The sequence below is a fragment of the Pseudorca crassidens genome, chromosome 3 (assembly GCF_039906515.1).
Source record: "Pseudorca crassidens isolate mPseCra1 chromosome 3, mPseCra1.hap1, whole genome shotgun sequence".
Classification (NCBI taxonomy): domain Eukaryota; kingdom Metazoa; phylum Chordata; class Mammalia; order Artiodactyla; family Delphinidae; genus Pseudorca; species Pseudorca crassidens.
Window position 1 is genome coordinate 77637593 of NC_090298.1, and position 14295 is coordinate 77651887.

Consider the following 14295-nt stretch of genomic DNA (forward strand, 5'->3'; position numbering starts at 1 on the left):
TCTAAACATCCTTCATTTCCTCACAATTACAGTTATCATTTGTTCATCTTTGTGTGCCACAAACTGTGCAAAACACTTTGTAAATTATCTCTTTTAATCCCTATAACAGCATTATGCAGAGGCTTTTTCTCCCCCTTTTTATAGGTGAGAAAACTAAAGTGTAGAGAGGTTAGGGTCATAACATTAGTAAATTAGGAAGCCAGATTTTGAACTCAGCTGGACCCAAGCTTGAATCCTAGTCTTTACTGTTTTTAATTACTTGAAAAAAGTGAGTTGGTCTTCCATGTTTTGAAGGCTTACTGATTTATAGCTTTTGTATGCTAGGATAATAAATACATTGGCTATCCAAAATCTTCATTGGCAATGACATTTGAACAATTCAATGTCCTGGGCCTTTAAAATATGTTGAATAATTTAGCATTATTATCAAATGTCAAGTTACAGATTAAAGAGGGCATAATAGACATTTTTACTTGCAATCACCTCCAAAATAATTTTACCTGAGTGTATTTAAAATTGGTAGAGGGTGGTCACAGGAGATCATTAGATGCATTACTGCAAATTATGTTTTTTTTGTGAAATTGTGAATTCAATAGTTGGTCATGTGAAGCCAACTTCCATTGTTGTTGATTTTAAAAGTGAATTGTAAATTTATCTGATAATTGTAAAAGTATCTGAAAATGAGCTAATATACTTGAGTGTTGCCACTTGCTGTTCCTGAAAACTGGAGTGATTTATCTCAGCCACACCCCCTGGTCTTACTGATGAATTGCAAAGCAGAGAAAGAAAGGGCAACCTGCTTTCTTCACCCTTGATTGAGAAGTCCAAAGATCTGTTTTCTTTATTTCTGAGTACCCTTTATGGTCTTGCTACAGAATATTAAGTGACAAGAAGAAGGTGTTTTTTTCCCTGTTTTCTTCTCAATTCCTTTAATTTATTTTTCTCCTTTTCCCTAACAGTTTTGGAATTTAAAAAGCTTTTTTGGCATCTTCTGCTGCCAGTGTTAACACCAGCAATTGGTGCAGTTCACAATTGTGCATTAAATATAAATCTCATTTTTACATCACTTGCTTAAAGTTGACTTGTGATACAGCTTTACTGGTAACGACAGATGTGTGTTATGAATTATTGCATGTTTAGTCCATGCACTTAAACTATATGGAGGTAAGCAATTACACTTTTATTTAAGAAGTATTCATGTGTCTCTACAACTTAATTTTTTGTCCTGTCTTTGTCAGCTTCGCGAAAGGCCATGATGAGTTTTTATGTGCTTGAGTCAGGTCATTTCCGTTCTGGGAAAGAGACACTGAGCAATTAGAATAAATGATTTTGAGGCCTTTTTAGAATTTTAAAAATTAACTTCTGACATAAATCTTTCTCATCTGGATAACTTCTCAGCCTTGAGAGTTTTTGTGGCATGCCTTGTTATCTTTGTGTGATTAGAACATTGTTTGTAGGATATGTGAGTATGTAGGAGTTTATTTCAAACGTTTTGGGGCCCCCCGAGGAGTACAGAGAAGCATAATATTTTCTAAGCTTTTCTGGTCTCTTTTTTTGAATGGGGGCATTTGTTTTGGTTTCAGCTGCACTGTATTTGATTTTAGTCTGCCTGATGTTTCCTCCACCCAGGCCTCTGCACATTCTGTTTTCCTTAGAGCACTCACCTTCAGTGAGTCTAACTTTCCTCTTTGAATCCTTAGTTCTCTAGAGACTTTCTGGCTTCTGGTTTATTTTTTATTGTTGTTTTACGGTCTGTGCCTTTACCAAATTAGATCTTTCCCCCGAACTGACCTTACTTTTTAAAATAGAAGGTGAAAATGATACTGTCCTGCAAACTTTCTTAACTTCAGCTGAGGTTTGTGTGAGAGAACTAAGCTCTACTGAAATTGATTTGAGTGGTCATTTTTTCAAGTCTCCTAAGAGTGGTACTTAAGTAAGTACCCTTCTGGATGCATTGGAGAGGAATTCATTCATTTCATCCAATGGATGCCTTTGGGCATTAGGATTTAATTCCCTTGCAGAACCCCAATATAGAAGGACAGTAGGACTTGCTTTGAATGTGCATCAAACAAAGGAAGGGGCAGGATGACTGACACTCCCTCAGTGGCTACGTTGCCTTGGGGTAATGTGTGGGGACCTTTAACGGATTATTTCATTTAATATTAGAGTTTGCTTGAAAATCTGTGAAAACAATTAGGACCACTGATAGTGCTTCTGTTAGACCTTTCCTGATTTTTTTTTTTTTAAGGCTTATAGGAGACCCAGGCTAAGTTGAGTACGTTTGATTCCTCTTGCAGCAGAAATGATAAAACAAAGACCCCAAGACCTTGAACTGCCTGATGGTAGGAATTATGTCCATTTGTACTCTTCTCTATCCTTAGCACCTAGAGTTTCTGGCCTATTACAGGTGTACAATAAAAAATTTTCAATAAAGTAAAACGTAATCTAGACCAGATATACTGTACACATTTATTCTTAATCTCCTCCAAGATAGTTTTACATGCTTTTATTTTAAATTTGTGGAGATTTTAAACAGGTTATGAGTCTGGTTATGGTCTCCCTGAGCCCTCAGATCTTCATTAAAGTGAGTGAAGATTCAGAGAATGCTGAATGTGTGTGGATTTTTTTTGTGTACTTGTGGGTGAGACAGGTAACTATGAGCAGAAACACGTATTTTTCACGAGAAATCTGTTGCAAGAAGCTGGGATGTCCTGGTTCTCAGTTCTCTGGCTGATGCTGCACCAGATGAGACAAAGCAGAGATTATAACAGGAGATGCTTCCCATCAGGAGCTGTCATGAATCACTGCTTTTATTGGGAAGAAATTGTTCTCAGTAATATGAAGACCTTGATACAAGAGTGACCATCCCTGGCACGGGAATACATGAAATAAAAATCTTGGTACCATTTCTAGACCCATTTGAAAATAATTAGGTTTAGGATGACATCAGAGGGGCTTCCCTGGTGGCACAATGGTTACCAATCTGCCTGCCAATGCAGGGACATGGGTTTGAGCCCTGGTCTGGGAAGATCCCACATGCCTTGGAGCAACTAAGCCCGTGCACCACAACTACTGAGGCTATGCTCTAGAGCCCACGTGCCACAACTACTGAAGCCCGCATGCCTAGAGCCTATGCTCTGCAACAATTGCCACTGCAATGAGAAGCCCTGCAACATCACCACTGCAATGAGAAGCCCGCGCATCTCAACGAGGAGTAGCCCCCGCTCACCGCAGCTAGAGAAAGCCCGCGTGCAGCAACGAAGACCTAACTCAGCCAAAAATAAAAAAATAGAATGACATTAGAGACATTTTTCTACATTATATATACTAAGAACAATCTGACTTCAGTGACAGGGACTTCAATGAAAACATGAAATCATTTAGAAAATATAACAAGGCTTTGACCAGTGTAAACATTTAAACAATTTCAAAAGCTATGAAGCTGTCTCTAAAAAGTGTTAATTGTTAATCAAGTATTGTCTTGATTACCTTTGTTTTTTCCCCAGAGTGTGGTATTGTATTCCTTACAATTAACTGGGCTTTGTTGAGATCAGTATGCCAATCTTGTGACATTACATATAGTGCCATTAGTTTTGCTATGGACAAATGTACCAAATAAGGAAACAAACATCTATTTCCAAAATGAAAGGAGGAAAAATAAAATGGTTGAAGGATTGATAGGGTGAATGGAGGTAGGAGATGAGGACACAAGAGGCAGAAGCACAGGATAATGATGAAATCCTAAGCCCTTGAGAAACAAAGAAATCTTGGGGAGATCTAGTTCTCCCCAGGCCATAGAACTGAGGGTTCAAGGATGTCCTATCTAGATCTCAAGAATTAGGGAATCTTCGCTGATGTCTGGGTAGCATTAGTCAGCATCTTGAGTTTTCTCCCAATATTGTACCAACTTCTCCCCCGCTCCCCATCCAAACCCCCACCGTACATCCCATCACTTACACCAAAATCCAGGAGTCATTTTTGACTCTGCTTTTTCCTCACCTCCAACAACCAATCTATCAGCAATTCTGAGGTTCTATTTCCAAAATAAGTGTTGAACCTATTTATTCATTTCTGATTCCAATGCCAATCCTGGTCCTAGGACACCATAATCTCCTTCCTGGACAACTGCAAGAGAATACTGGTCTCCATTCTAACCACCCTTTTCCCACTCTTGTTGTCTATGCTCCTTCCTTCCACAGCAGAGGGATATACGAAAACTAAGTAAAATCAACGTTCTTCTTTGTTAAAAATCCATCAGTAGGGCTTCCCTGGTGGCGCAGTGGTTGAGAGTCTGCCTGCCGATGCAGGGGACACGGGTTCGTGCCCTGGTCCGGGAAGATCCCACATGCCACGGAGCGGCTGGGCCTGTGAGCCATGGCGGCTGAGCTTGGGCGTCTGGAGCCTGTGCTCCACAACGGGAGAGCCCACAACAGTGAGAGGCCCGTGTACCGCAAAAAAAAAAAAAAAAAAAAAAATTCCATCAGTAGGTCCCCTTAAACCTGGGGATAGATTGCAAACCCCTGCACTGCTGGGGGGAAGCTGATCCCTAGCCCTGTGCCACCCACTCTCAACAGGCTCCAGCCACACTGCCTGACTGTGTTTTGGGTCCCAACGTTTCTCCTATTTTAGTCCTTTTGTTCTTGCTGCCTCCTGGACACATCTTTCTCTTTTTCATCCTGTCCGTACTTTCTCATCCTTCCATGTTGGTTCAAACATCCCTACTTGGGGAGGTCTTCCCTTTCCATTCTACTGAAAATTGTCCCGATTTACCACATTGCTTTATTTCTTTCACAGCACTTGTTAAGATCTATGACTTGTTTATGTTCTATTTCTCTTTCTACCAGAGGCAGGAACCTGTGGCTTTTTCACTGCTGTATTCCCATTGCACTCCATAAATATTGGCTGAGTGAAAGAATTCTTTATTCAGATGTTCTCTCTCCTTATGGCTCAGAGTTACCTCAAGCCTTGATATCTTGTATTTTACTTTCATACAGCTCTTCTCTGTTCCCCTCACGAAACAAACCTCCTACAAATCTACTCATGCAAATAAGTCTCCAGTGGGGCGGGGAGCAATCTCTCTGGTTGCCATAAGGACCCAGCCATGGCTGAGTCCCAGTAAGGGGCACAGATTGGGCTGCAACTGGGACTCTCTTTTTTTAAAATTTATTGAAGTATAGTTAATTTACAATGTTGTGTTAATTTCTACTGTACAGCAAAGTGATTCAGTTACATATATATACATATATATATGAATATATATATATTCTTTTTCATATTCTTTTCCATTATGGTTTATCACAGGATATTGAATATAGTTCCCTGTGCTATAAAGTAGGACCTTGTTGTTTATCCATTCTATATGTAATACTTTGCATCTGCTAATCCCAAACTCCTAGTCGATCCCTCCCCTCCCTCCCACCCCCGCTTGGCAACCACAAGTCGGTTCTCTGTGTCTGTGAGTCTGTTTCTGTTTCATAGATAAGTTCATTTGTGTCATATTTTAGATTCCACATATAAGTGATGTCATATAGTATTGTCTTTCTCTTTTTTTTTATTGAAGTATAGTTGATTTACAATATCGTGTTAGTTTCAGAGGTACAGCACAGTGATTCAGTTATACATATACATACATATATATGTATATATATTCTTCAAATTCTCTTCCCTTATAAGTTATTACAAAATACTGAGTATAGTTCCCCATGCTATACAGTAGGTCTTTGTTGGTTGTCTATTTCATACATAGTAGTATGTATCTGTTAATCCCCAACCTCCTAATTTATCCCTCCCCACCCCCCTTTCTCCTTTGGTAACAGTAAGTTTGTTTTCTATGTTTGCGAGTCTCTTTCTGTTTTGGAAATAAATTCATTTGTATTTTTTTTTCCACATAAAAGCAATATCATTTGATATTTGTCTTTCTCTGTCTGGCTTACTTCATTTAGTACGATAATCTCTGGGTCCATCCATGTTGCTGCAAATAGCATAATTTCATTTTTTATTATGGCTGAATAAAATTCCATTGTGTGTGCATATGCATATATATACATCTTTATCCATTCATTTGTCGATGGACACTTAGGTTGCTTCCACGTCTTGGCTATTGTAAATAGCGCCGCAATGAAAATTGTGGTACATATATCTTTTTGAATTATAGTTTTGTCCAGATATATGCCCAGGAGTGAGATTGCTGCGTCATGTGGCAACTCTATTTTTTTAATTTTTGGAGGACTCTCCATATTATTTTCCATAGGGGCTGCACCAATTTACATCCCCACCAACAGTGTAGGAGGGATCCCTTTTCTCCACATCCTCACCAGCATTTATTATGTCTTGTCTTTTTGGTAATAGCATTCTAAAAGGTGTGAGGTGATATCTCATTGTGGTTTTGATGTGCATTTCCCTGAGAATTAGTGATGTTGAGCACCATTTCATGTACCTGTTAGCCATTTCTAATGTCTTCTTTGGAAAAATGTCTGTTCAGGTCCTTTGACCATTTTTAATTGGGTTATTGGGTTATTGAGTTATTGGGTTTTGTTGCTCTTGAGTTACATAATTTCCTTGTATATTTTGGATATAAACCATTATTGGATATATGGTTTACAAATATTTTTTCCCATTCTGTAGGTTGCCTTTTAATTTGGTTGATGGTTCCCTTTGTTTTGCAGGAGGTTTTTAATTTGATGTAGTCCCCCTTGTTTACTTTTGCTTTTGTTGTCTTTGCTTGTGGTATCAAATCTAAAAAATCACTGCCAAGACCAAAGTCAAGGAGCTTATCCTCTACGTTTTCTTCCAGGAGTTTTATGATTTCAGGTATTATGTTTAAGTATTTAAACCAATTTGAGTTGATTTTGCTGGCTGGTATAAAATAGGGGTCCAGTTTCATTCTTTTGCATGTGACTATCCAGTTTTCCCAACACTATTTATTAAAGAGACTATCCATTCCCCCATTGTATATTCTTGGCTCCTTGTTGTAAACTAATTGACAATATAGGCATGGGTTTATTTCTGGGCTCTCTATTCTGTTGCATGTATTTATGTATCTGTTTCTGTGCTAATAGCATAGTATTTTGATTACTATAGCTTTATAATATAGTTTGAAGTCAGGATGTGTGATGTCTCCAACTTTGTTTTTCTTTCTCAGGATTGCTTTAGCTGTTAGGAGTCTTTTGAAGTTCTATACAAATTTTAGGATTTTTTTTCTATTTCTGTGAAAAATGCCATTGGAATTTTCATAGAGATTGCATTGAATCTGCAGATTGCTTTGGGTACTAGGGACATTTTAACAATATTCATTCTTCCATGAGCACAGAATATCTTTTCATTTATTTGTGTCTTCTTCAATTTCTTTCATCAACGTCTTATAGTTTTCAGTGTACAGGTCTTTCACCTCCTTCATTAAATTTATTTCTAGGTATTTTAGTTTTTGGAAGCAACTGTAAATGAGATTTTCTTAATTTCTCGTTCTGATAGTTCACTATTAATGTATAGAAATGCAACGGATTTTTGTATATTGATTTTGTATTTTGCAAATTTACTGAATTTGTTTATTAGTTTTAAAAGCTTTTGGGTGGAGTCTTTATGGTTTTCCATATATAATATCATGCTACCTGCAAGTGGAGACATAGTTTTATGTCTTTCTCTCTGATTTGGATGCCCTCTTTCTTCTTCTTCTTGCCTAATTTCTCTGACTAGGATTTCCAAAACTATGTTGAATAAAAGTGGTGAGAGTAGGCATTCTTTTCTTGTTCCTGATCCTAGAGGAAAAGCTTTCAACTTTTCACTCTTGAGCATGATGTTAGCTGTGGGCTTGTTATATATGGCCTTTATTATGTTGAGGTACATTCCCTCTATACCCAGTTTGTTGAGAGGTTTTTTGTTTTTTTTGTAGAAAGTTTATTACTAGAGGATTAATACTTTATATTCTTGTTATTTTTATTTTTAACATCTTTAATGGAGTATAATTGCTTTACATTGTTGTGTTAGTTGCTGCTGTATAACAAAGTGAATCATATATACATACACATATATTCCCGTATGCCCTCCCTCTTGTGTCTCCCTCCCACCCCTCTAGGTGGTCACAAAGCACCGAGCTGATCTCCCTGTGCTATGTGGCTGCTTCCCAATAACTACCTATTTTACATCTCATAGTGTATATATGTCCATGCCACTCTCTCACTTCGTGCCAGCTTACCCTTCCCACTCCCTGTGTCCTCAAGTCCATTCTCTATGTCTGCATCTTTATTCCTGTCTTACCACTAGGTTCTTCAGAACCTTTTCTCTTTTTTTCCTCTTTAGATTCCATATATATGCGTTAGCATACGGTATTTGTTTTTCTCTTTCTGACTTACTTCACTCTGTATGACAGACTCTAGGTCCATCCATCTCACTATAAATAACTCAATTTCATTTCTTTCTATGGCTGAGTAATATTCCATTGTATATATATGTGCCACATCTTCTTTATCCATTCATCTGTTGATGGACACTTAGGTTGCTTCCATATCCTGGCTATTGTAAATAGTGCTGCAGTGAACATTGTGGTACATGACTCGTTAAATTATGGTTTTCTCAGAGTATATGCCTGGTAGTGGGATTGCTGGTTCATATGGTAGTTCTATTCTTAGTTTTTTAAGGAACCTCCATACTGATCTCCATAGTGGCTGTATCAATTTACATTCCCACCAACAATGCAAGAGGGTTCCCTTTTCTCCACACCCTCTCCAGCATTTATTGTTTGTAGATTTTTTGATGATGGCCATTCTGACTGGTGTGAGGTGATACCTCATTGTACTTTTGATTTGCATTTCTCTAATGATTAGTGATGTTGAGCATCCTTTCATGTGTTTGTTGGTGATCTGTATATCTTCTTTGGAGAAATGTCTATTTAGGTCTTCTGCCCATTTTGGATTGGGTTGCTTGTTTTTTTGATATTGAGCTGCATGAGCTGCTTGTAAATTTTGGAGATTAATCCTTTGTCAGTTGCTTCATTTGAAAAAATTTTCTCCCATCCTGAGGGTTGTCTTTTCATTTTGTTTATGGTTTCCTTTGCTGTGTAAAAGCTTTTAAGTTTCATTACGTCCCATTTTCTTATTTTTGTTTTGACTTCCATTTCTCTAGGAGGTGGGTCAAAAAGGATCCAGCTGTGATTTATATCATAGAGTGTCCTGCCTATATTTTCCTCTAAGAGTTTTATAGTGTCTGAACTTACATTTAGGTCTTTAATCCATTTTGAGTTTATTTTTGTGTATGGTGTTAGGGAGTGTTCCTTTAGTTTGTTTTCTTTTTGAGTTTTTGAATTTTATTTCATTTATTTTTTATACAGCAGGTTCTTATTAGTTATCCATTTTATACATATTAGTGTATATATGTCAATCCCAATTTCCCAATTCATCACACACCCCCAACCTCCCCCACAACTTTCCCCACTTTGTGTCCATACGTTTGTTCTCTACATCTGTGTCTCTATATCTGCCCTGCAAACTGGTTCATCTGTACCATTTTTCTAGGTCCCACATATAAGCGTTAATATACGATATTTGTTTTTCTCTTTCTGACTTACTTCACTCTGTATGACAGTCTCTAGATCCAGCCACGTCTCTACAAATGACCCAATTTGGTTCCTTTTTATGGCTGAGTAATATTCCATTGTATATATATACCACATCTTCTTTATCCATTCGTCTGATGATGAGACAGTGTTCTAATTTCATTCTTTTACATGCAGCTGTCCAGTTTTCCCAACACCACTTATTGAAGAGGCTGTCTTTTCTCCATTGTATATTCTTGCCTCCTTTATCAAACATAAGGTGACCATATGTGTGTGGGTTTATCTCTGGGCTTTCTATCCTGTTCCATTGATCTATATTTCTGTTTTTGTGCCAGTACCATACTGTCTTGATTACTGTAACTTTGTAGTATAGTCTGAAGTCTGGGAACCTGATTCCTCCAGCTCCGTTTTTCTTTCTCAAGATTGCTTTGGCTATTCGGGGTCTTATGTGTTTCCATACAAATTCTGAAATTTTTTGTTCAGGTTCTGTGAAAAATGCCATTGGCAGTGGGAAAGGGATTGCATTGAATCTGTAGATTCCTTTGGGTAGTATAGTCATTTTCACAATGTTGATTCTTCCAATCCAAGAACATGGTATATCTCTCCATCTGTTTGTATCATTTTTAATTTCTTTCATCAGTGTCTTATAGTTTTCTGCATACAGGTCTTTTTTCTGCTTAGGTGGGTTTATTCCTAGGTATTTTATTCTTTTTGTTGCAATGGTAAATGGGACTGTTTCCTTAATTTCTCTTTCAGATGTTTCATCATTAGTGTATAAGATTGCAAGAGGTTTCTGGGCATTAATTTTGTCTCCTGCTACTTTACTAAATTCATTGATTAGCTCTAGTAGTTTTCTGGTAGCATCTTCAGGATTCTCTATTTATAGTATCATATCATCTGCAAACAGTGACAGTTTTACTTCTTCTTTTCCAATTTGGATTCCTTTCTTCTCTGACTGCTGTGGCTAAAACTTCCAAAACTATGTTGAATAATGTGGTGAGAGTGGGCAACCTTGTCTTGTTCCTGATCTTAGAGGAAATGGTTTCAGTTTTTCACCATTGAGAACGATGTTGGTTGTGGGTTTGTCATGTATGGCCTTTATTATGTTGAGGTAAGTTCCCTCTATGCCTACTTTTGGGAGAGTTTTTTTTAAATCATAAATAGGTGTTAAATTTTGTCAAAAGCTTTTTCTGCATCTATTGAGATTATCAAATGGTTTTTATTATTCAATTTGTTAATATGGTGTATCACCTTTGCGTATATTGAAGAATCCTTGCATTTCTGGGATAAACACAACTTGATCGTGGTGTATGATCCTTTTAACATGCTGCTGGATTATGTTTGCTAGTATTTTGTTGAGGAGTTTTGCATCTTTGTTCATCAGTGATTTTAGCCTGTAGTTTGCCTTCTTTATAACATCGTTTTGGTATCACAGAGATGGTGGCCTCATAGAATGAGTTTGGGAGTGTTCCTCCCTCTGCTATATTTCGGAAGAGTTTGAGAAGGATAAGTGTTAACTCTTCTCTAAATGTTTGATAGAATTTGTCCGTGAATCCATCTGGTCCTGGGCTTTTATTTGTTGGAAGATTTTTAATTACAGTTTCAATTTCAGTGCTTGTGAGTGGTCTGTTTGTATTTTTCTATTTCTTCCTGGTTCAGTCTTGGAAGGTTGTGCATTTCTAAGAATTTGTCCATTTCTTCCAGGTTGTCCATTTTATTGGCCTAGAGTTGCTTATACTAATCTCTCATTATCCTTTGTATTTCTGCAGTGTCAGTTGTTACTTCTCCTTTTTCATTTCTAATTCTGTTGATTTGAGTCTTCTGCGTTTTTGTCTTGATGAGTCTGGATAATGGTTTATCAATTTTGTTTATCTTCTCAAAGAACCACCTTTTAGTTTTATTGAACTTTGCTATCATTTCCTTCATTTCTTTTTTTTTTTTTTTTTTTGCAGTACACGGGCCTCTCACTGTTGTGGCCCCTCCCATTGTGGAGCACAGGCTCTGGACGCACAGGCTCAGCGGCCATGGCTCACGTGCCTAGCGGCTCCGCGGCATGTGGGATCTTCCCGGACCGGGGCACGAACCCGTGTCCCCTGCATTGGCAGGGGGACTCTCAACCACTGTTCCACCAGGGAAGCCCCTCCTTCATTTCTTTTTCATTTATTTCTGATCTGATCTTTATGATTTCTTTCCTTCTGCTAACTTTGTTTTTTTTGTTGTTGTTGTTCTTCTCCCTCTAATTGCTGTAGGTGTAAGGTTAGGCTGTTTATTTGAGATTTTTCTTGTTTCTTGAGTTAGGATTTTATTGCTATAAACTTCCCTTTCAGAACTGCTGTTGCTGCATCCCATTGGTTTTGGGCCTCGTGTTTTCATTCTCATTTGTTTCTAGGTATTTTTTGATTTCCTCTTTGATTTCTTCAGTGATCTCTTAGTTATTTAGTAGTGTATTGTTTAGCCTCCATGTGTTTGTATTTTTTACAGTTTTTTTCCTGTAATAGATATCTAGTCTCATAGTGTTGTGGTCTGAAAAGATACTTGATAGGATTTCAATTTTCTTAAATTTACCAAGGCTTGATTTGTGACCCAAGATATGATCTAACCTGGAGAATGTTCCATAAGCACTTGAGAAGAAAGTGTATTCTATTGTTTTTGGATGGAATGTCCTATAAATATCCATTAAGTCCATCTTGTTTAATGTATCATTTAAAGCTTGTGTTTCCTTATTTAGTTTCATTTTGGTTGATCTGTCCATTGGTGAAAGTGGGGTGTTAAAGTCCCCTACTATGATTGTGTTGCTGTCGAATTCCCCTTTTATGGCTGTTAGCATTTGCCTTCTGAATTGAGGTGCTCCTATGTTGGGTGCATAAATATTTACAATTGTTATATCTTCTTCTTGGATTGGTCCCTTGATCATTATGTAGTGTCCTTCTTTGTCTCTTGTAATAGTCTTTATTTTAAAGTCTTTTTTGTCTGATATGAGAATTGCTACTCCACCTTTCTTTTGATTTCCATTTGCATAGAATATCTTTTTCCATCCCCTTACTTTCAGTCTGTATGTGTCCCTAGGTCTGAAGTGGGTCTCTTGTTGACAGCATATATATGGGTCTTGTGGTTGTATCCATTTATCCAGTTTATGTCTTTTGGTTGGAGCATTTAATCCAGTTACATTGAAGGTAATTATCGATATGTATGTTCCTATTACCATTTGCTTAATTGTTTTGGGTTTTTCATTATAGGTCTTTTCTTTCTCTTGTGTTTCCTGCCTAGAGAAGTTCCTTTAGCATTTGTTGTAAAGCTGGTTTGGTGGTGCTGAATTCTCTTAGCTTTTGCTTATCTGTACAGGTTTTAATTTCTCCAACAAATCTGAATGAGATCCTTGCTGGGTAGAATAATCTTAGTTGTAGGTTTTTCCCTTTCATCACTTTAAATATGTCCTGCCAGTCCCTTCTGGCTTGCAGAGTTTCTGCTGAAAGATCAGCTGTTAACCTTATGGGGATTCCCTTGTATGTTATTTGTGGCTTTTCCCTTGCTGCTATTAATATTTTTTCTTTGTATTTAATTTTTGATTGTTTGGTTAATATGTGTGTTCCCATGTTTCTCCTTGGATTTATCCTGTATGGGACTCTCTGTGCTTCCTGGACTTGATTAACTATTTCGTTTCCCATGTTAGGGAAGTTTTCAACTATAATCTCTTCAAATATTTTCTCAGTCCCTTCCTTTTTCTCTTCTTCTTCTGGAACCCCTATAATTTGAATGTTGGTGCATTTAATGTTGTCCCAGAGATCTCTGAGACTGTCCTCAATTCTCTTCATTCTTTTTTCTTTATTTTGCTCTGCGATAGTTATTTCCCCTATTGTATCTTCCAGGTCACCTATCCATTCTTCTGCCTCAGTTATTCTGCTATTGATTCCTTCTAGAGAAATTTTAATTTCATTTATTGTGTTGTTTATCATTGTTTTTTGCTCTTTAGTTCTTCTAGGTCCTTGTTACACGTTTCTTGTATTTTCTCCATTCCATTTCCAAGATTTTGGATCATCTTTACTATCATTATTCTGAATTATTTTTCAGGTAGACTGCCTATTTCCTCTTTGTTTATTTGGTCTGGTGGGTTTTTGCTCCTTCATCTACTGTGTGTTTCTCTGTCTTTTCGTTTTGCTTAACTTACTGTGTTTGGGGTCTCCTTTTCGCAGGCTCCAGGTTCATAGTTCCCGTTGTTTTTGGTGTCTCCCCGCAGTGGGTAAGGTTGGTTCAGTGGCTTTTGTAGGCTTCCTGGTGGAGGTGACTGGTGCCTGTGTTCTGGTGGATGAGTCTGGATATTGTATTTTTGGTGGGCAAGACTGCGTCCGGTGGTGCATTTTGGGGTATCGGTGACCTTATTATGATTTTAGGCAGCCTCCCTGCTAATGGGTGGGGTTGTGTTCCTGTCTTGCTAGTTGTTTGGCATGGGGTGTCTAGCACTGGAGCTTGCTGGTCATTTAGTGGAGCTGGGTCTTAGTGTTGAGACACAGATCTCTGGGAGATCTCTTTCCGATTGATATTATGTGGGGCCAGGAGGTCTCTGGTGGTCCAGTGTCCTGAACTTGGCTCTCCCACCTCCGAGGCACAGAACTGACTCCTGGCTGGAGCACCAATACCCTGTCAGTCACACAGTTCAGAAAAAAGGGAGAAAAAAAAGATAAGAAGAAAAAAATAATAAAATAAATAATATTATTAAAATAAAAACTTAAAAATTATTACTAAAATTAAAA